At 40.7% G+C, this 22034-nt stretch overlaps 1 long non-coding RNA gene across 1 annotated transcript in view; it reads left to right on the plus strand.

Moving 5' to 3' along the window:
- Window positions 1–22034, plus strand: part of LOC141372460 (uncharacterized) — a 199730-nt gene that overhangs the window by 39292 nt on the left and 138404 nt on the right. The window lies entirely within an intron of this gene.

Consider the following 22034-nt stretch of genomic DNA (forward strand, 5'->3'; position numbering starts at 1 on the left):
TCATGCCTTTTAAAGGAAAGGACTTTGTCCTTCCCGACATTCTTCCCTTCCTGCTGGAAAGCCATCACACCAACTCTGATCCAGACTATTATGTGACAGAAATAAACTACTGTCTTGTTTAAGCCTCTGTATTTTTGTCCTTTGTTACAGAAACTCAACCAGTGCAACAAAGCTGATAAAATATAAATTATAACTTTGGCTTTCCTGGATCTTATTTCCTTTGTTTATAATCAGATAACTGGGATCAGGTCTCATATAACCTTTCCAGTTCTGAAAGTTTAACAATGCTAGTTTACACCTGTTTACTCAATAGCTATGTGTTGATCAGTGCAAGTCTGTCTGCACTCTAAAGTAGAAAAAGAGATAGACAATTTCATTCTGAGACAAGTGGATTAGCAAAGTGATAGAATCATGGAAGAACATGGTGACGGAGACTGACACTTGCTCATGAAAATCCATATTCTCTTCTTCCAAAGAAAGCAGTTTTCCCTGGAGTTAGGTATGGTCACATGACTGAGTTCTGGATTCATTCTGTTAGATCACTCTATCTTGAAATCTCCCCACCTGCTTCACATTGTCTGCCACTCTAACTTCTCTTCCTGCCTTCCACCTCCCCATTCAGACTAACTTATCTTGGAGTCTACCAGAATTTGTGTTCTCAAAATCTACTTCCTGCTTCCTCTGAATTGTGAAACAGTTTTTCCCCTGCCTCCTCTCACTCTATCACAATGTTTCAACCATGTCAAACATTCATCTTGGAGGTTGCATTTAGAGAGAAACTGTTCATTCAGAAAAGTAAGATTGCACTAACGTGCTTGCTTTCTACTTCACATGAATTTTTTTATTGTTCCTTCTTGCAGTATTGTTTTTATATACTTCTTATTTCCTGTCTTTCTTGGGCAATGTGCCACATTTCTGGCTTTGGGAAAAGTATGCCTGAAAGAGCATAGAAATATCTTTTATAACATTTCGTTTACTCTGACAGCATAATGCCAGCTGCAATCTTTGTTTCTCTGTTTGTTCTTCGATTGTCCTTAAAGTAGGAGCATTTGTGTATTTCTAAGTTGGGTGTCCTCTTCCATTGTCAGGTGCTTATTATAGCGTGTTGGTGGAGCTGAAACTAAAACTTGTAACAGTATAGTGAGTGCTCATTAATGGAATGGCAAGTGGAAAAATTAAAACATGGGCATCATTTCAAGAGGCTTACTTCTTTGCAAAATAAAAGAGTGACAGTATAAGAAGGTACTCATGTTAATGCCCAAAGTATAGTTTTAAATGTCAAATGCTCATAAAGATAGTCTTTAGTAAAGACTGTCTTATTTATTAAAGACTAAATTTATTAAATGTAGTCTTTATTAAAGACTAAATTAAAATATTTACTTGCATACAGTTTAATTTCATCAGAGTGTGGGTTTATTTTGACTTGCTGCTAACAGAAGAAATCTCAGTTCTTTTTTTTTTTTTAATATTTAGTTCTTTATTTTAGAGAGAGAGTGCACATGTGCTTGCACCTGAGTGAGGGAAGGGGCAGAGGGAGGGAAAGGAAGAGAGAGAGAGAGAGTCTTAAGCAGACTCCCCGCTGAGCCCAGAGCCCAACACTACACACGACATAGGGTGCTCGATCCCAGGACCCTGAGATCATGATCTGAGCTGAAACCAAGAGTCAGACGCTTAACCAACTGAGCCACCCAGGCACCCCAGAAGAAACCTCAGTTCTTTAATGTGATCCATCTTAATATAGCTACCAGTTAGGTTTCCAGTTAACCCCCACTGTATGCACTGCATGCCTCTCTATTCACCTTTGCCTGAATATACCACCTGCAGTAGTTAGGGTAACACTACCTCCTGTAACAGGTAGACCCAAAATACATAAAGGGTTCAAACACAAAAGAAGTTTATGTATTTCTCACTCACTGAACAGTCCAAGGTAAGTGCTCCTGGTAGGCAGGAGGGTTCTCATCCATGAGGCGATACATAGAATTGAACTGCTGAAGGGTGTGCCATCTTTATCGCACAGCTTCCAGAGTTGCCCTGGTCATCTTCGTTCCAGCCAGCCAGGTAGGTAAAAGGGATAGAGAAGCACACGAGAGATTTCTATTGGCAAGGCCTCTCAGTCTTCACTTCTGTTCATATTCTAATAGTTAGGAATTTACTCATGTGGCCCCCCTGAAGTGCACAAGAGTTTTGGGAAATATAATCTGTCCAGGTCCAGGAGGAAAAAGAAATGGATGTTCAGGAATAGCTGATAGTCTCTGCCACACGCCCTGCTATGACTCTGTCCTTAGGCTCACACAACTTCTTTAGCCTATCAAAAATTTTACTTAGTTTTCAAGATTTAGCTCAAAAACAACTTCCTTGTCCTATACTGCTAGTTGCAAAGACTTGTTCCTTCCTCTGCCTTCCATTTTCAATATTTATTATATCCCTATTTAATTCTACCTTGTGTTCTGTTTTTTTTTTAAGACTTCATTTTTTAAGAGCAGGTTTAGGTTTACAACAAAATGGAGAGGGATTCAGAGATTTCCCTGCTCCCACACATGCATAGCCTCCCCCTTTATCACATCACCCACCAGAATGTACCTTTTTTTTTTTTTAACCAAGGATGAACTTACTTTTATATATCATAATCACCTAAAGTCCATAGTTTTACTTAGGGTTCACTCTTGGTGTTCTACATTCTATAGGTTTGGACAAATGTATAATGGTCCATGATTATAAGATACAGAGTATTTCACTGCCCAAAAGTCCTCTGTGCTTTGCCTATTCATCTCTACCCCACATCACCCCTGGCAACCACTAATTTTTTCATTATCACCAGAGTGTTGTCTTTTCCAGAATGGTTATATGGTTGGACTCATTCAATATGTGGCCTTTTCAGATTAGTTTCTTTCACTTAATGATATGAAGTTAAGTTGCTTCATGTCTTTTCATGGCTTGATAACTAATTTCTTGTTAGTGTTGAATAATAGTTCGTTGTTTAGATATGCCACAGTATGTTTATCCATTCACCTATTGAAGGACATCTTGGTTGCTTCTGGGTTTTGGCAATTATGAATAGAACTGCCATAAATATCTGTGTGCAGGTTTTCATGTGGACATAAATTTTGAACTCCTTTGGGTAAATACCAACAAGCACAATTGCTGAATCATATGTTAGGAGTATGTTTGATTTTGTAAGAAACTGAAACTGTCTTCCAGAGTGGTTGTACCATTTTGCATTCCCACCAGCAGTGGATGAGAGTTCCTGTTGCTCCACTTCTTTACCAGCTTGGGCATTGTCAGTGTTCTGGATTTTGGCCATTCTAATAGGTGTGTAGTGGTATCTCATTGTTTTCATTTACATTTCCCTAATGAGAAATGACGTGGAACATCTTTTCATATGCTTTTTTGCCATCTGTATATCTTTTTAGGTGAGGTGTCTGTTAAGGTCTTTGGCTTGTTTTTTAATTGGGATGTGTGTTTTCTTATTGTTGAGTTTTAAGAGTTCTCTGTATATTTTGGGTAATAGCCTTTATTAGATGTGTCTATTGTGAAGATTTTCTCTCCGTCTGTGGCTTGTCTTCTCAATCTCTCTCTCTTTTTTAAATCATTTCTGTCTATAACTTAAGTTGAATATAAAGATGAATAAACTTAGGTGGAAAAAATACATAAATTCCATCCTCAACATGAGACGAAATTTCTTCCTTTACATAATACACGTGGACACTATTGTTGTTCTCTAAGACGTGAATTGATCGTGATGGTTTCTCTGACTCATACTGCATTGCTCTCTCTCATTCACTGTACTCCAGCAGCTGCTCTTCTGATTGACCTTCAGGCACTCCATGCTCGTTCAGTTTTAGGGCCTCTATGCTTACTCTTCCCGCAGGGCTTTTCTTTGTCTGATTCCCTTGGTATTGTCTTTTGCAGAGCAGACCTTTTTAATTTTAATGAAGTCTAATTTGTCATTTATTTCTTTCATGGATTAGGCCTTTGATGTTGTACCTAAAAAGGCTTTTCGTTACCCAAGGTCATCTTTTTCCTATGTTATCTTCTAGGAGTTTTATAGTTTTGTGTTTTACATTTAGGTGATCAGTTTTGAATTTATTTTTGTGAAGGATGTAAGGTGTGTGTCTAGATTCAGTTTTTTGCCTGTGAATGTCTGGTTGTTCTAGCACCATTTGTTGAAGATACTATCTTCACTCCATTGCATTGTCTTTGCTCCCTTGTCAAAGATCAGTTGACTCTATTTATGGGGTTTTGTTTCTGGGCTCTGTTTTGTAACATTGATCTATTTGTTCTTTTGCCAATACCACTCTGTCTTGATTATTGTAGCTTTGTAGTAAGTTTGGAAGTTGGGTAGTGTCAAATCTCCAACTTTGTTCTTCACCTTCAATATTGTGTTGGTTATTCCGGATCTCTGCCTTTCCCTATAAACTTTACAATCAGTTTGTCGGTACCCATAAAATAACTTGCTGGGATTTTGATTGGTGGTTAGCTCTTTTTTTTTTTTTTTTTAAGATTTTATTTATTGATTTGACAGAGACACAGCGAGAGAGGGAACACAAGCAGGGGGAGTGGGAGAGGGAGAAGCAGGCTTCCCGTGGAGCAGGGAGCCCGATGCGGGGCTCAATCCCAGGACCCTGAGATCATGACTGGAGCTGAAGGCAGATGCTTAATAACTGAGCCACCCAGGCGCCCCAGTGGTTAGCTCTTTATACATTGGTAAGCTCTTTTAGCAAATCACTATAGTATGTTGGGAGAGAGCAGAGGCCTGGAGTCAGATAGGCCTGGATTTACATTAGCTTTGCTACTTTTAGCTGGGAGATCTTGATAAAATCACTTTCCTCTCTTCTTATTTCCTCGTCTTAAAAACAGTGGTAGTACTACATTACTGTTGTGGTAAGGGTAACTGAGATAAGGTATTTGAAATTTTCTGCATAATAGATGTTCAGTAAATGTTAATGTTGTTGCCTTTTATCTTGTGCAGAGTGATTTGCCATTAGTCAGTTAAAAAAAAGTAACTGAATTGAACTGTAAGTTTTCCCAGCATTACAGTAGTAGAAGTTCAAATTAAGAGTGTGAACTCCTGGTATATACATCATGGGCAGCAGAGACCAGGACAGAAGGAAATCGTTTGGAATAGTATCAATATGTTGGTTGTGGAGGTGTTCCCTAAGCTCTAGAGGACTCATTGCCTGCCTACGAATTGCATTAACTCTAGCCAAGCTTGCTCTTGCCTCAGACAGCCTCTGAGAATTGTGTCATGGTGAGCAATGGCTGCTTTGTCCTACATATGGCCAGAGGCAGTAGGTAGGGTTGAGGCCAGAGCTGCCCCCACCTGACCCACTGAAGCCTCCCCCAGGGGCTGCTGGTGTGAGAGGAGAGGCTGAGGGGAAATCAGATATCAAGAGAATGGCCTGAAATATGTTATAGATGATTCTACTTGGTATAGATTTATTCTGATGTCAACAGCTTTTCAGCCACTTGGGAAATAAGATTTTAGCCTTGGCCATTTGCCTGAGTGAGATGGAGACAAGGAGACTAAGGGATGTAGACTTTTCACTTTACTGTTCTTGCATCTTCAGTTCTCTCTCAGTGGAATATTATCACTGTCATACCAGAGTGGGGATCCAGCCTGGGCTGGGGGGCTCTGTGGCAGATGATTAAGAATAGGGCCTTAGAGCCAGAGCATCCTCAAAACTTACTTGTTGTATAACCTCAAGTCACCAAATCTGTGTCTTAATTTCCTTGTGTGTAAGGTGGGTCTAATTACCTTGTAAGGCTGCTTTTAGATTGCATGAGTTAATATATATATATATATGTGTATATATATATAAAAGCTTTAGAACAGTGCCAATGGTTAACTGTGACATGTTTGTTAAATAAATACTCATATATGTGTAGAACTGAAAAATCATTTCCTTTTCTTCCTTGTGCTCCATAGTAGTATTTATTATACTCATTGAAGATGAGGAGCCTCCAAACCCTTCAGCATTTACTACAGTTGGATTCAGACCCATTTGGTAGGTTAAATGTGCTTATGTGTCTATAAACTAAAGCTACATTTCAAGAAGGGTATGGTGGAGATGTTGGGGAGAGGGTTTATTGCAAAGAAAGCCTGAGTCTTGCATGACTAGGAAGACATTTCTGAGGCTTGGAGGGGTAGATTCCAGGTACATGATGGTGGCTGGTAATGAAGCCTATCCTACCTGCCTATGTGGCGTGTCTTCCTGTCTTGGGGAGAAAACAAAACTATGTCTGTGAACTGAGAGACATTCCTGGTGGAGCATAACACAGAGGAAGGGAGGTCCTTTCTATATCAAAGGGACCATAGAGCACTCACAAGGCATTGAGAACTGAGGGACTGATTTTTGGGGTGACCAGCAGAGATATGTGTTGGAGCAGGGGGTTAGAATTTCACTGCCCCCTCTAGTCACGTGTTCGCTTTTGGGCTTTATCAAGATATGTCTGTAACTTTTATAGAGTCCAGTCTTATCTTGTTTTTATGCAAATTCAAGGACTTAGATCTGAATGTCTAAATACCATGTAGGAAAATGGTCTGGGTGGTAATGAAAGGGGTGTAACATGGGCAGTATGGGTGAGGAGATGTAGCATACATCACTGCTCAGCCCAGGCATTCAGTAAAGAACCTGCCTGAGGAAATATTCTTACAGCTCTGACTAAGCTCCACCCCTCCTTTTAGAGAAATTAATCTTTATGATTAAATGGTGATTTTGATATCAAGAGCAATGTTCTTAATATCTTATAGCAGCCTGTTCTTCTGAGTCATCAGTACAATTTTCATTAGCTTGTTAGTTTTTCTGTGGTGGCCTCATAATAGGCAGCTGCATTTTGGGTTGATTATTTGCATTTTAAAAAATAGGCTACTCACATTGCATTAAATTTTTATAGCTACTGTGTTCATTGATCAGATCACTCTGTTAGCAGTTACTATTCTAGTTGTATTTTTTAATTACACTTGAAACAATCAGCCTTTCGTAGTCCTTGAGTAATTTGCTGAGTTTAATTTGTCCTTTTGTCTAATTCTGACTTGAATTATTTCATTAGTGTTGGCAGTCCTGTGTTACGCACCCTTTCTGGTCTTTTAAAATCAATTTCTTGGGGTTTTAATTATGTGGAACAGTCAATAAAAGTTGATGCCAACAAAAGAACTACTGAGGCAAATGATCAAGAAAAATATATGCCCATGAGATATATTTTATTAATGAGCATCCTTATCATTTATGCCAAAACATACATTAATTCATAACATACCTCATAGGAATGATCAGCGATGGTATTTTTCATTTACTTAATGACAGACTATGGCACAGAGAAATTATACAAACTATTGAAAGGTGCACAGCAAGCTAGAGGAAAATGATTAGATATTTCTGGATCATGGGAGCATTAAAATGAATGATTTATTTGAAGATAATCATAACATATTAGACTCTGATCAAAACATTGACTTCTGATAACTATTTTATTTTCATGCCCCAAAAATTGTAGAAAAAAGGGACCTAAACATCTAGTTCTGAGGTGTTAAATTGCTTGACTGTGGGCTACATTTGAATCATAGCCCTGTCTTCTGGGGTCTACACAATTTTATTTTCTTTAAATTTGAGTTTGAATGCCTTTAAAAGGGATATGAGGTCTTCAGCCCCCCTGCCTCTGCTCCGTAGTCTTGTATTCGGCCTGCTTTACCCATATTTAAGTTACCTTCTTTATTGTTTGAGTTACTTGAGTTTGTTACACCTGATTCTAGTTTAAGTGTCCTTACTTTCAGCCAGAAAACTAGGATCTAGAGGGCTGAAGTTTGAAGGCACCCATACAAATGCTAGTGGAGCTCAGCCTAGAACCCTTGTTTCATGGATCTACTCCAATATTTTTTTCCATTACACTGAGCAACCTTTATAAATCTCTTTCAGAGAATTAAAGAAAGACAAGTATTTCATTACATCATTTTGGATTATGGAAATAAGGCCTTAAAGCTATAATACAGATCCATGCAGTACATCATAAGTTTCCTAATGCTTAAAAAGTATGTTAGTTTGGTGTGGCATAGAGAATGTTAGTTACGAGTCAAAAGACGCAGTTCCAGTCTCAGCTATGTCGCTAACTAGAGGCTATTTGACTCCACAGGCTTCAGTTTCCTTAGGGTATTGTACTAGATGAGCTCTAAGTTCCCTTTCAGCCCTGGGATCCTATGATTCTTTCATGAACTCCAAAAAAGAATACAGAGGAGGCAGAGAAAGATAAGCCATTTGATTAAAATGCCACTGTTTCAGGCAGTCACTTGTCTTCTGGAAGTATTTTGAATCTGAGCCTTAATGTCCTCACCCACCTTTTCAGATGGGGGGGGGGAAATTCAGAACTAGGTAGTCTAGGAAGGTGGTTGTTAGTGAATATTCATATTAACACTTACAAGATCTCTGGAAGAAACTAAATAGATAAATCAGAAACCTTGAGACTCTGATCCCTTTGAAGAAGGTATTGCTAAGCCACTGACTGTCATGTCAGCTGGACCATGAGCTCTTTGAAAATGAGGGCTCTCTTTCATTCATCTTTGTTTTCTATGTGCTCAGTACATATCTTGTACATAGTAGGTGCTCAATGAATAACGACTAAATTTCAACATTCAGAGGAGGACCATGGAGTCCTGGTGCTGGGAGGGATCTTAGAAACTGAATCCAGCCCCTTGCCAAGGCAGAAATCTTCTCTACAGGATCCTAGGAGGCTGCTTACCAGGCTGCACTAGTTCATCCAGTCATTCATTCCATGAATATTTAGAGTGTCTCCTATGTACAGGAATGATTCTAGGCTACAGTAGTGAATCACAGGAGATACAGTCCCTGTACCAGGAAGCCTGTTTCAGCAATAGCGCTCACAGTGACTTGCACTGTGTGTGACAGCTTTCCATTCTACCAGTGGCCGGCTCTCAGCTCCAAAACCCTTCCTCTGGGACATGAAACCCCCTCTCTTAGGACACCAACATCAGTTCTCCCTGATGCTTGGTCCATGTGTCCTCTGCTCCAGTATTCCTGATTTGTCTGCATTTGTGCTATCTGTCTGTCACTCACCCTTCACCTTGAGCTTCGCTTCAGCCACCATTTAACATGTTTTAAACCACCAGCACATGGGAATGTACCTGTGCCAATGACCACATTCCCCTTCAGAGCAACTGGGCTCGTACTTCGTCCTGAGAGTGAGGGCAGGAGATGATATTCTAGTCTGGTCATATTTTTCCTCTTTGGGCAGAAAAGGCAATAGTGACCAGTCATGTTAGCAAACACTGCCTTGTACTCGGCCTGGAGTTTTCTTGCCTGGTTGACAGAAGGAATTCAGTCCTTTCTCCAGAGCCTCAATGCAGACTTGGTTGAAAACTTATCTTTTTGGAGTCAGAATTAAGGAAAATCTGAGTGAGTTTGGGGAGGCAGCAATATTGCTGAGGGGCAGGCTGGGTCTGAACACAGTGTCATGAAACTTGTCCTATTTTAGGAACACGCTGTTCAAAATCTTTGATCTCCATTTGCATCCTTCACAATTGATTGTTGAATCACATCCAAGATCTTTTGCATGGAATTCCCAGCTCACCGTGGTTTGCTCATAGCCTACCTTTCTAACTTCGTCTCCTATTAGTTGCCCTCATAGAGTCTTTTCTTTAAACAGAATCACTCGCTATTTACTGAATCATCCCTTCATTTTTTTTCCTCCTACTCTTTGTTTAGGCTTTTCTTTCAGTTCGGAATTCCCTCACCTCTGCCTAGAAAACCCTTCCCTCCCATTTCTGCATGCTCAAAGCCTATCCACCATTTAAGGCCCATCTATGATGCTGCCTCCCCAATGGAGCCTTCTGTAGTTCATGATGGTTCTCCCTCTCCCACGACTTCCTCCCCAGCTGGAAGTGTTCTCTCCCTATTTTGAGCTTCTATAGAGCTTATTATTTCTGCTGCTCCTTCAGAGAGTATGTGCTTTTAAATTGAATATAATTATCATAGCCATTAAATGGTAATTACACCAGGTTGAGCTCTTGGAAACAGAGTCCTTGTCTGATATCTTTGAGTTTTCTGCAGGCCAGGTTGAGTGTTTTTGCACTCAACAAATACTAAATAAATGGAATAAATTCCTCTCAGAAAATGCCAAACAGATATAAATATCTAAACATAACTGTATAAGATGAAGTGACTATATAGGCTAGTCTCAACATAGTCTTTCTTAGAAAAAGACTCCTGTCTGGAATTCCAGAAATATTTGAAAAGCAATTTAAATCTTTAAAAAAGCAATCTCTCAAAAATAGAGCAAACAAGCAACCTCAAAACAAACACAAAACCAAACAAAAAGGATTTACCTTCACAATGTATAGCATAACTTCTTTTTTTTTTTTTTAAAGATTTTATTTATTTATTTGAGAGAGAGAGAGAATGAGAGATAGCACAAGAGGGAAGAGGGTCAGAAGGAGAAGCAGACTCCCCGCCGAGCAGGGAGCCCGACGTGGGACTCAATCCCGGGACTCCAGGATCATGACCCGAGCCAAAGGCAGTTGCTTAACCAACTGAGCCACCCAGGCGCCCAGTATAGCATAACTTCTTAAAACCAACTTTTTCCATCTTCCTCTTTAAAAATGTCTCAGAGGCTTTTACTGCCCCCACCTGAGCACCCCCTCACTCACCTTCAGCTTTAGCAGTGTCTCCAGGCTCCCTGATTTCTTCTCTCTGGTCTTACCAGCATAAATCCAACTGGTCTTTTTGGGTTTGCCAGTTCTCCTCTGTCTTTGCCCCTAACAAGGTCACAAAAGCAAGGGTTGATGGGGCTGGGTAAGCCACGAATCAACTTGCGGGGGCAGGGGGAGTTGTGTTTATGTAAGTTGTATGGTGCTTTTAACCTCACTGTCAAGACAGCCCCAATGGGTGTTGTACTAAGAATTTCTGAGACAGAGAATTGTCATCATTTCCTTGTTAAGAAAGAGCATGTGAGAGCATACTTTGGGGCAAGTGCCTGACAGGTCTTTCTGAGCTGGACCTTTGGATCAAACAACTGCAAATCCAGGTAGGTGCGAACATGGACAGGTAGGTGAAAACTGGTCTTGCCCCTGGTTGGCAGCCATCAGCTCCCGAGCTGCAAGTGGGAAAGTGAAGAGCCAGAGCCTCCTAAGCCATTTGTTATCGATGATGGCAGGCCTCCCTCTCCCCTTGTATGAGGTGACAGTAAGCATTTTTCAGCTTGTGCTTTCAGAATGTAACCAGTATAGTATTTTTTATTCCATTGCTGCTTGACTTGCTTCATTTGCTTTTATGACAGTGCTTGGGTACGATTAAATGACAATTTAATGTGTATAATAACTCATTTAAAGTTTTAGCGAGGGCTTGAATGAAGGTGATGGGGTTTGAGCACATTTTAGAGCAAACTGTACAGTTTAAACCTAAGCCAGGGGCAACTTAGAACAATTTCTTATCTTGGCAGAAAACAGCTCTGTTTTCTACATTCTTTTCCTTCTCCTCAGCTCCTTTTTCTTTATATGTGGTTCTGCTTTTCAATTGTATAGGAGACAGTGCTGGGGAATCTGGGCTTAATCCCCCACGCTATGTATTTTAATTCCCTTTGGGAATTCACAAGATACCTGAAAAATATCTTGAGTCAGTGAAATTCTTCTTAGCCCGTGGCTTTATTAACCAAGATAAGTATAGGGAAGTTAGGAGGTTTGGGACACAAACAAAGGCTCTAGATTCTTTCAGTTACTGTAAGAACATGAGGAAAGTGTAACTTGTCATTTGTTTGCCTCATATGTGTCTTCAGAAGATACATCAGAAGATGTTTGGTGACTTATTTTGTCACTGTCCAACAAATAGCTGGCAGAAAGGGGGACGATGGGAACTGAGTTCTCTGTCCTCTGCAGGAGGTCCCAGGCTGAACCCAGGGGTTTGGCTGAGGGCAAACTATGACCCCAGATTGGATGGCTCATCCCCTGTGCTACTGTCCTAGGCTCACCATTATGGTTATGACCCAGGAGGAGTGGAGGGCAAGGGGAATCCTGACCCAATACCTTTTTTCTAGCTTTAAACGTTCCCTGCAAATGGAAGTGGGTGGAATGGGTTGAAGGATAGGGCCAGAGCCTTGAGTCTTGAGCCTGCTGATGACCATGTGTTGACACTAGGTTTGGCACCAATATCATTACCTCCCGGGAGCGGGCGACCGCCAAGTTGCTTAAGGAGTGTTGAAGTGGCCCAGATCAGAAATGGAGCAGGTCAAAACTTCTGTGTTACCATGACTGATTTCAGACTATCGAGCTGTGTGAAGAAATGTTTACAATCCACTCTTGAGAGATGAACTGGTTTAACACCGTCACTGGAGAAGGTGTATAGGTTAAAAAGTTTGGTCCAGAGTTGAAAAGTTGTTCACCTCAGTGTTGGGTACAGGCAACTTCATTACATTATCCTATATGTTTGAAATTCTCCATAATAAAGCATTTTAAAATGAAAAAAAAAAAACCAAAAATCTAAAACAGAACTTCCATGCTGATCAGGTATTTGGGAATAAAAAGTTCTTTTTTCTTTGTTTCATTGTTTTACCTTTTCAAATTTTTGAAATGGCAATTCACAGAGTACACTAAATATTTATAGCAGTTTATACATAACTACTAGCAGGTCTCCTTAGGTCCAGAACTCAGCTTCCTAGAACCTGGGACACCTGCCACTTCAGGAGGCAGAACTGTTAGACTTTAGCACACGTTGAAGCAAAATGGCAGAAATTTCAGAGCCATTGCTCTTCAACCTCGATGTTCTTTTTTTTTTTTTTAAAGATTTTATTTATTTATTCATGAGAGACAGAGAGAGAGAGAGAAGCAGAGGGAGAAGCAGGCTCCCAAGGAGCAGGGAGCCCAACGTGGGACTCGATCCCAGGACCCTGGGATCATGACCTGAGCTGAAGGCAGACGCTTAACAGTCTGAGCCACCCAGGCGCCCCAACCTTGATGTTCTTAATCCTGATTCCAGGAATGCTGTGCTGTGTTATCTGCCCCTAGGAGACATTCTCGGATTCCTTATCTTCTCTTAGCTGCTTTGTACCGAAGAGAGTCAAAGCTGTGCCAGGATGGCATGGATAGAAATGACACAGTTTCTAGAAATGTGGCCCATCATGGTGGTTTTTTTTTCTTTTGAAATTATTAGATTGTGGTGTGTGTGTGTGTGTGTGTGTATGTATGTGATAAGACACTTAACATGAAATCTACCTTCTTACACATTCTTAAGTGTACCATGTAGTATTGTTAACTCTAGGCACTATGTTATACAGCAGATTTCTAGAACTTACTCATTTTGCATTCATCTTACTCACTATAAACTGAAACTTCATACCTATTGAACAGTAAGTCCCCATTTCCCTCTTCCCCTAGTCCCTGCCAATCACCACTCTAACGCTGTGTTTCTATGAGTTTATAGATATCTCATATAAGTGGAATCATGCAGTATTTGTCCTGTGACTGACTTATTTCACTTAGCATAATGCCCTCCAGGTTCATCCATGTTGTTATATATTGTGGATTTCCTTCTGTCTTTTTAAGGCTGAATAATACTCCACTGTATTTATATACCACATTTTCTTTATCCATTCATCTGTTGATGGACATTTAGGTTGTTTCCAAGTCTTGACTATTGTGAATATATGCTGCAATGAACATGGGGGTGCAGATATGTCCTTGAGATACTGATTTTGTTTCTTTTGGATGTATACTCAGAAGTGGGCTTGCTGGATCATATGGTAGTTCTACTTCTAATCTTTTGCAGATGTTTTTTTCATAATGGCTGTATAATTTACATTCCCACCAACATTGCACAAGTGTTCCCTTTTCTCTACATTCTCCCCAACACTTGTTACCTCTGGTCTTTTTTTTTTTTTTTTAAAGATTTTATTTATTTTAGAGAGAGAGTGAGAGAGAGCAAGAGAGAACACACGGGGGGGGGCAGAGGGAGAGGGTGAAGCAGACTGATCTGCTGATCCCAGGATCCCCTCAATCATGACCTGAGCTGAAGGCAGATCCTTAACCGACCAAGCCACCCAGGCGTCCCTCTTATCTTTTTGATAAAAGCCATCCTAATAGTCATATGGGGTGATACCTCACTGTGGTTTTGATTTGCATTTCCCTGGTGGTTAATGATGTTGAACACCTTTTCAAGGACCTGTTGCCAATTTGGATGTTTTCTTTGGAAGAAATGCTTATTCAGGTCCTTTGCCCATTTTATAATTGGGTTATTTCTCTGTTTGTTATTGAATTATGTAAATTTCTTATATATTTTAGATATTAATCCCTTTTTTTTGGCTCTGTACCAATTAATGTTTCCAGTTTAATGATCTAAGCTTTACTAATGTCTCTACTTCACTGCCAATCAGAAGATTCTTGCAGAAGGTGGAGGAAGTCAGGTTTTGGTGGCTCATTTCCTTCTTCAGGAAGTGCCTGAACAGGAGGAGTGCCTTGGCACGGCTGACCTTGAAGGGTGCTGTTGGGATAGCTCCCAAGAGAAGCGTGAGTGAGCAAAGACAGTGAGGCTGATTCTCCTTTTGTGGATACCTTTCAGATCCAACTGGAAATGGGTATCTTAGTTACACATGCTTTTTTATTTGTTTGTTTTGTTTTTTCCTACACAAAGAGACAGTTAATTTCCACAAAGCACAACAACCATATTTTGGAATGTCAAGTTTTAAAGTCATTTTGTTTGTATCTCAATGGCCATTTTCAAAATAGGAGCAAGGAGGGTGATTTGAATGCTCCGAGAATAACAGGGTAGCCAGAACATCAGTGGGGATGCCACTTCATAGGGCAATCAGAAGGAGAGCTGAAATCACAACCTCTCATTTACCCACTGGTAATAATGCCAAGTGAATTACAGGGTGTTTTTCTGGCAGGAGCATTTGTTTCTATAGAGCAGGACTAGGTTTGAAAATGCAGTTTGCGTTAGCAACCCCATTTCCCCCTGACTGAGGGATAAAAGACTTGGTTACCACTTTTGTGCTCACTGACTAATTATGTATGTGCACGCCTGCACGTATGTATGTGTGCGTGCATGGGTACACACACACATGCACCCACACATGATGGGGGAGCAGGGGAAGGTGGGAGAGAGCTATGCCAGAGGAATGTGAGAAACAGGTTGAAACATCCATATACTCCTAGTTACCTGGCTTTTGTTCCTATGTCTTTTCCCTGGTGCCAAATCCAAGCAGTAGTTGCTAGGATAGAGAAATGGGCACATGGTGGGAAAATGATGGAGAAGATGGAGGATGGGAACGGGGGCATCTGCTCTCTGTCTTTATCACCAGTGCCTAATATTTGACTCTGAGGCTGAAATTCAGTTCTTTAAAAAAAATTCAACTTAATTTTAATTCTTATCGTAGAGGACTTAGCCGAATGGTGAACATTTAATCTAATCAAGATTACACTCAGCACTGCTTTTAGTACTTGCTGGGAGCTCTGTTGAGTCATTTGTTAACTCAATGACTTAAACAGAATTTACAGGACAGCCACAAATCTGAGAGAGGAGGCCAGACCGAGACAGGAAAGGAGAAGAGAGTTGACTTATTTCACACTGGGGCTAGAAGGCCTTGGACAATGTGACAGTGGCCTCTAGGCCCAGGGATGTTTACAGTGAGAGGATGGAGACCACTTTGTCGTAATATAGAATGGACAAATAGTTCATGAGTTTTAGAAACTGTAAAGGCTGTTCCTGGTCAAGGAGAGCTTGCTACATGGAGGATATGTCCCTGTGTACCAGTGGAAGTCTCTGAAGAGAGAGTGTCCCCTTCACTACTTGCCCCTCTAGCAATACATGGTCTGCTCACTGATGGTTGCCCCAAATGTCCATCCTAGCCTTTGAGGCCCACTGAACAGGGATGCATGTCCCAGGAAACATGTGTCCCACTGAACCTGGATGTGGTTCAAGTTGTCTTAGACATGAAAGTGATATGAGGAGGTCTAGCTATTGATATGGGAGGAGAAGATCTTGGGATCATTTCAGGATGGTACTTTAGGTGATTTCTACAGTTCTTATTTTCCTAACAATTCTTTTCTGAGCCTGTTGCTTCTCCTAGCTGAGTGCAGGTGGACACATCTGTCCATTATACTCTCCTTTTTCCACTTTTGATATCTTCCTTTATTTTTGATGCCCTCCACTATGGTGGAGAAAAGGTCCCCCTTCTCTGTAATGAGTCTATGGCCCTTTCACTACCAATATTCTGTGGAGATGTAGCCACAGTGGCTTGTCTAGATCATAGGGTGAGATGTGATAAACTGGATATGGTAGCTCCTGAGTCCTCCAATCAAACACTCTGGCACATGTAAGTATTTGATTATGACAGTTAAAATTTCAACATCTCTTTGCCTCATGTGTCTCTAAGAACAAGAGCTGAGATACTGGATGTTTATATATTAGTCTGTGGTACCAAACATTTTCCAGAGGGGAAGGATGCCCAGGCTTAAATGACATCCTATCCATTAAGCTTTAGTCTGAGCTAATCAACCCCACTTCCAGCAAAGTAGGTTAGTTTTTATTTTCAGAATGAAATGAGGCCTTTACCCCTGAAACAAATAATACATTATATGTTAATTAAAAACATTAAAGAAAAGAATGAAATGAGGAATTTATAAACCAGTCCCTAAGCTTGACCACTGCTTCCTAGATTTTCTCAACAAAGCTTTCACACTGGGTATAGGTATGAAGACACTTGTGAAGGATGACAGAGTGCTGTTGTCCTGTGTTTGAGAGCAGAGCTACTCTATAGTTTGGCAGGTATGGGTAGGGGCTGAAATCTCGCCTCTGTTCAAGACAGTGTCAGTTTTGAGGAAAGTGTACTTTATTTTTAATTTGCAAAAAGACACTGTCTGCCAAACTCTTGCACCACCAAAGGAGTGACTTTTTCTTTTTTGCACAAAGATCCCATATATGCCCTGACCCTTCTGTATCCAGCATGCCACAAGCCTATTGCACAGGGGCTGACAGAAAATTTAATGGCAGTCCATTTGGTGAAGTTATTCCATTAGCACCAAAGCATTTGACACACTCAGATTATGAAGGACTGTAACTATGTGATGGGAGGGCCTACTGGAAGCAGGACAAAGAGGTAGGACGGGGGAGGCCCTACTGCCCCCGCTTCTTTTGTATGTGGCTCTCACAGTTGTCCGATAAAGGGGGAGGGAAGCTGAATTACAAAGAGAAGGAGGGTAGATTTCAGGGCATTGATATACTCTTACAAAGAGAAATGCAATGTAAAATGTCCCCCAAATGTAAATGTAAGCCGTGGAGTTTGTCTTTGGGCTGTCTTCAAGAAACGGGCTTAAATCCAACTGCTATGGCTACATGAGACTCATCTGATCAGCAGGCCTTCTGTTCCACAGAGGCTAGAACTGTTTTGTTTTCCCAAGGGAAAAACGTATCTGTGTTTGCCCTCCTTTGCTTTGTAAAATTGAATTGCAGAGAACTCATGAATAATAGAAAGAATACTAGGGACTGTGAAATTAACACTGGCATGAAACAGAATTTCTAAAAGGGGAAACTCTACTGAAGGAAGGCACACTTCAACCTCCCCCAGACAGGGGTTTGGAAACTGGGACATCTTCGCATTGGAGGGTGAAATAAGTTCTTTAGAGGTCTTTTTGGTTCCTGCTTTCGGGACGGTGACTATTTTCAAAACCTTTAAGTCAGAGAGAGATTAATTTTTATTTTATGAAGATCTTCAAATGTGGGAACTACAGTGGTTTATGGCTCCAATGAAGACCATAGGTCTCATTGTAGCATTTGTCCATGGGAACTACCATCTTACTCTTTAATAAAAAGGATAGTTAACTTTTATTGAGCACTTATTATGTGTTGGTCACTGTGCTTTACACACATTTTCTCACATGATTTCATGACTACCTGGTAAAGTAGGTTCAATGAGCCCCATTTTACAGATGCAGAAACTAAGGTGCAGAATGGTTAAGTCACACAGCTATTAGGAGATGGGGCTGGCTAGCAGCCCAGGTCTGAGTGACTCTGGAGCCTACCCTTTTAACCACCACAGCAGCGCTTCATCTTTATGTGTCTCAGCCTTTTGTCTGCAAAGTCCTCACCCAACTTACTGTGATAGCCTAGTGGCCCCCCTTCCTTCTCCTTTCTGTTCCCCACAAGGCAACACCCTGCCCTATGTATTCCTCGTGTTCCAGATTCTCTTCAGGTTCTCTTGGAGTCATATTGAATAAGCTGGGGGAAGAGGAAGTATCTTACAAGAGGTGCTTTATTGGGAGAAATACCACTTTGGGTGGTTTCTACCCGAGTTACCACAGCATATGGGAAAGTGCTTAAAAACTATAAACCACTAAATAAATGCACATAGGTAAGAGTCTGAGCTTTGGAATCAGATAGATCTGGGTTTCATTCATCCATTCATTTGTGGATTATTTAGCACCTACTATGTGCTAAGCACTGCATTAAGTGCTGGGTTTGAATTCTAGATTCACACTTATAGCTTTGGACCTTGGGAGATTTATTCAACTTCTTTAATGAGAATAATAATAGTAACCTCTGGGCTCTTCTAAGATTAGAAGCTGGCACAAAGTAAGAGCTCAATAAATGGTATTATTAATGGAAGGATAAAAAAGTGCTGTTGTTGGGCCAATGCCCACTTATATTACTTTCCCTCAGGGCCCTGCGTGCCAAGGTTTCAGTTAGCTAGTGTGCATCTTCAGGGGCTGAGAAGTTAATGTGCTAAACTATGCATTAGCCTTTGCAAAGGCCTTTTAGTGAGCTAATGACTTAGCCCAAAAGAATACCTTGTTCTGGGCACAATGGCAGGCTCAGATGGAGGTCATTTCAGCAAGGGACTTGCACATCAAACCATCAAATATCTGTCTGCCTCTTTATTTTAAGTAACTGCCTTCTGACTGAGACGAAGCTTTTCTCTTGTATGATCAAAAGAATAGGTAGTTGCTTAGGAAATATGGATAAATTTATTTTAAATAATGAAAGAATTTCCATTTGTCCTTCTAGGTGTTAGTATCTCACCTCTATCTAATGCATAGTCCACTGACGTTAGCACTTGACATTTTTTCGGATGCCCTCAATAACACTACATGGCTAATCTAATGTGATTCAGCTAATAGGATTTCTATCAGTGTTTATGGACCATCTCATCCATCCACCTTCTGCCTAAGAGAAGGATGTATATGCAGTAGGCCCGAGCTAGCCTTTCTCCCAAAGCAGGTAATTCTGTTTGAAGATCAGTGTGTTGAATTTGGGCTTCCCTAGTGTGTTCTCTGCAACAGAATGGAAGCCAGTTTCTCTCCAATAGGTTCACAAAAGTATAAAGATTGAGTCTTGAAACAGTCCTGTTTTTAGAGTAAGGTTTTTTTTTTTTTTTAATCTGTAAAACCTGAGGGTTAGTAATAGTAACTGCTTGAAAATGATTTAAGTTATTAGGAAATAAAAGTGTTCCTTCTCTCCCCGACTCAGTAGCCTCCAGGGACTTTCCATCCCACTCACTCTGAGTTCCAGCCAGACAGAGCCAGGATGATTGCAAAGCCAGTCCTGTCTGGCCTCTTATTCTCTCTGACTCTATTTTATACCAGCCTTTCCTTACCCACTTGGGTACAGCCACATTAGCTTTTCCGCTACTCCTGGTCTCAATCATAGCAAGGATGCTTCTGGCACAGGCTAACCTGCTTTAGGGCTCTGCTTGCACATCGTTTGTCAGTGATGCTGCCCCTACCCTCTCTACCCTTTCCAGGCATTCCTCTTATATTTTTCTTCCTAGCACTTAATGCCCATCTCATATACTCCTTACTTTCTGTTTTAATCATTTATTATGTCTCCCTCTGGTACAATGTAAGCTCCTTGAGAGCCATCATTTTTTTTTCTGTCTTTGTTCACTGCTCAATCCCTAGGGTCCAGAAAGGTGCCTGGCGTGTAGTAGACACTCAGTACATATATGTGGAATTCAAGGGTGATTATGGATGGATTATTTAGTTTTTAGTTTGTTAAGTCCACTCTTGGTGTTTAGATAGAACAACAATAATATTTTACTGTTGTATAGGAATTTCAAAGTTCTCAGACACTTTCAATCTAGGCTGTTGAAAAGCCAGTATTCAAAATACCTAGAGAGCAGCAACAGTCTAGCTGGCATTTCAGATAACTCCAAATATGGGGGTTGTTGTAAAACCAGGTGAGATTAGAAATCTACATGCTAAAAGAAGTCTTTGTGTAAATGAAAAATGCATTGAAGACCCAGATTGAAGGACTAAGTGGTGGTGGTGGAGGGTGGGGGCAGGAAGAGAAAGCAACTGGTTTTCAATCTTAGCTTCCTTCCTAAGTCACTTGCTGACCAATGGCAATTTTTCTAACATCTGGGACTCTTTAATTTTTTTATAGAGGGAGATGACTTTCCCCCTTTCTTTATTATATTTTATTGTTTCAGCCATTTGCTTTGATATCTTTAAGCCATGGCATGTTATTTGTAATGAGCTAAAGAAGGCACATTGGCTCCTTTGAAACTTTGATTATTGTTAAAACTACTGCAGTGAAGTTGAGCCGTTCTCCAGGGCTTCCCTATAGTCATTGCTTGCAATCAGTAAATATTCATAAATCTGCTATCATGGAAATGAAATAGAATGCCTCAAAATTACTTTGGAGGCATAAGGAAGACCCTGAAGAGTGAACTGGGAGGATGCATTTCACTTTCAGATTTGGAATGAGGAAAATTCTCTTTTTGTCAGCAGATGACACGCTCTGCCCTGAAATTCCAAGGACCTGAGCAGAACTTGTTCAAGGTAACACTTGAACAGTGGGAGCGGCAAGTTCTATCCATACCCGAATGGGGGACCTTTGAAGGGGCTGGGTGCAACTTCTTTGGAGTTGTCCTCAGTAAGTTGTCATCAGTAAAAAGGGGACTCTTGGCACCAATTTACATTATGGATTACACTTTCTTAAAACTCCTTGATGCCTTTTCTTGCTAATTAGAGGATTTTCTTTAGGCCACTATGCATTTTCTAAATACCTCCAGTGAGCAAGGCATCCCAAGAGGTTGCCCTAGATCTAAAACTCCCCTGAGGAAGGTCCAGCCCCATCTATAAAGAGTTGATAACCTAAGCAATTTCTGATGGTGGCCATACTATTTAGGACACCTTTAACTGTAGTGTTGAATTTCCCCTTCTACTGTCTCTCTTTCATTATCTTCCTGTGGGCAAATTTAGGTTCTGGGGTCAAGGGCAGAGTGATTCAGTGATTCTGGTGAACTGATGAAGATGGTGTATTTAATCAGAGTCTGTTTCCGGGGAGAGACTTCTGTTCTTTGGAATCACTTAAAGGAGAACTATAATCTAGTAAATTAAAAGCATCAGCAATATTTGCAGTTTGGGAACGTCAAGGTCAGGAGGAAAAAAAAAAAAAAAAGCCCGAGAGGGCACTCTTGTCACTGATTTCAAAGGAGCTAATTCTTAGGGTTATTAGCTACCTCAATTTATAACGCTATATACTCTTGAACACCAAATGCTCATTATCAAAAATTAAAGAAGCGTGGAGCTGAGGTTTGAAGTATATTTTAGATAATAGATTTTGGAACATGCCTCATATTGTTAGGATTGACCTGACCTTACAACTAATAAATGTTTCCAGTTGGCATGGAATCTCAGTAATAATACCTTGTTTCCATGAGTGTGAGAAAAGCAAAAAGGACGCAAGCAAAATTGTTAAAGTTATTAAAACCTGGCTTTGGAATCTATAGCCTCTATTCTCCTTGGACTCTCTGTGTCTGCAAGATCTTACCCACCCACTCAGTCTTAACCTTTGCTTTCCTAAGGAAACAGAAACACCCTCAGTTTTATTATTTTTTAATTTTTTAAAAGATTTTATTTATTTGAGAGAGCATGAGCTGGGGGAGGAGCAGAGGGAGAGGGAGAAACAGACTCCTTGCTGAGCAGGGAGCCTGTCTCCGGCCTGGATCCCAGGACCCTGGGATCGTGACCTGAGCTGAAGGCAGATGGCTTAACCAACTGAACCACCCAGGCGTCCCTACTCAGTTTTAAAAGATGGATA

Source organism: Callorhinus ursinus, unplaced genomic scaffold, assembly GCF_003265705.2.
Source record: "Callorhinus ursinus isolate GAN/ISIS: 27379988/994484 unplaced genomic scaffold, GSC_fseal_2.0 scaffold4, whole genome shotgun sequence".
In the NCBI taxonomy this organism is placed as follows: Eukaryota; Metazoa; Chordata; class Mammalia; order Carnivora; family Otariidae; genus Callorhinus; species Callorhinus ursinus.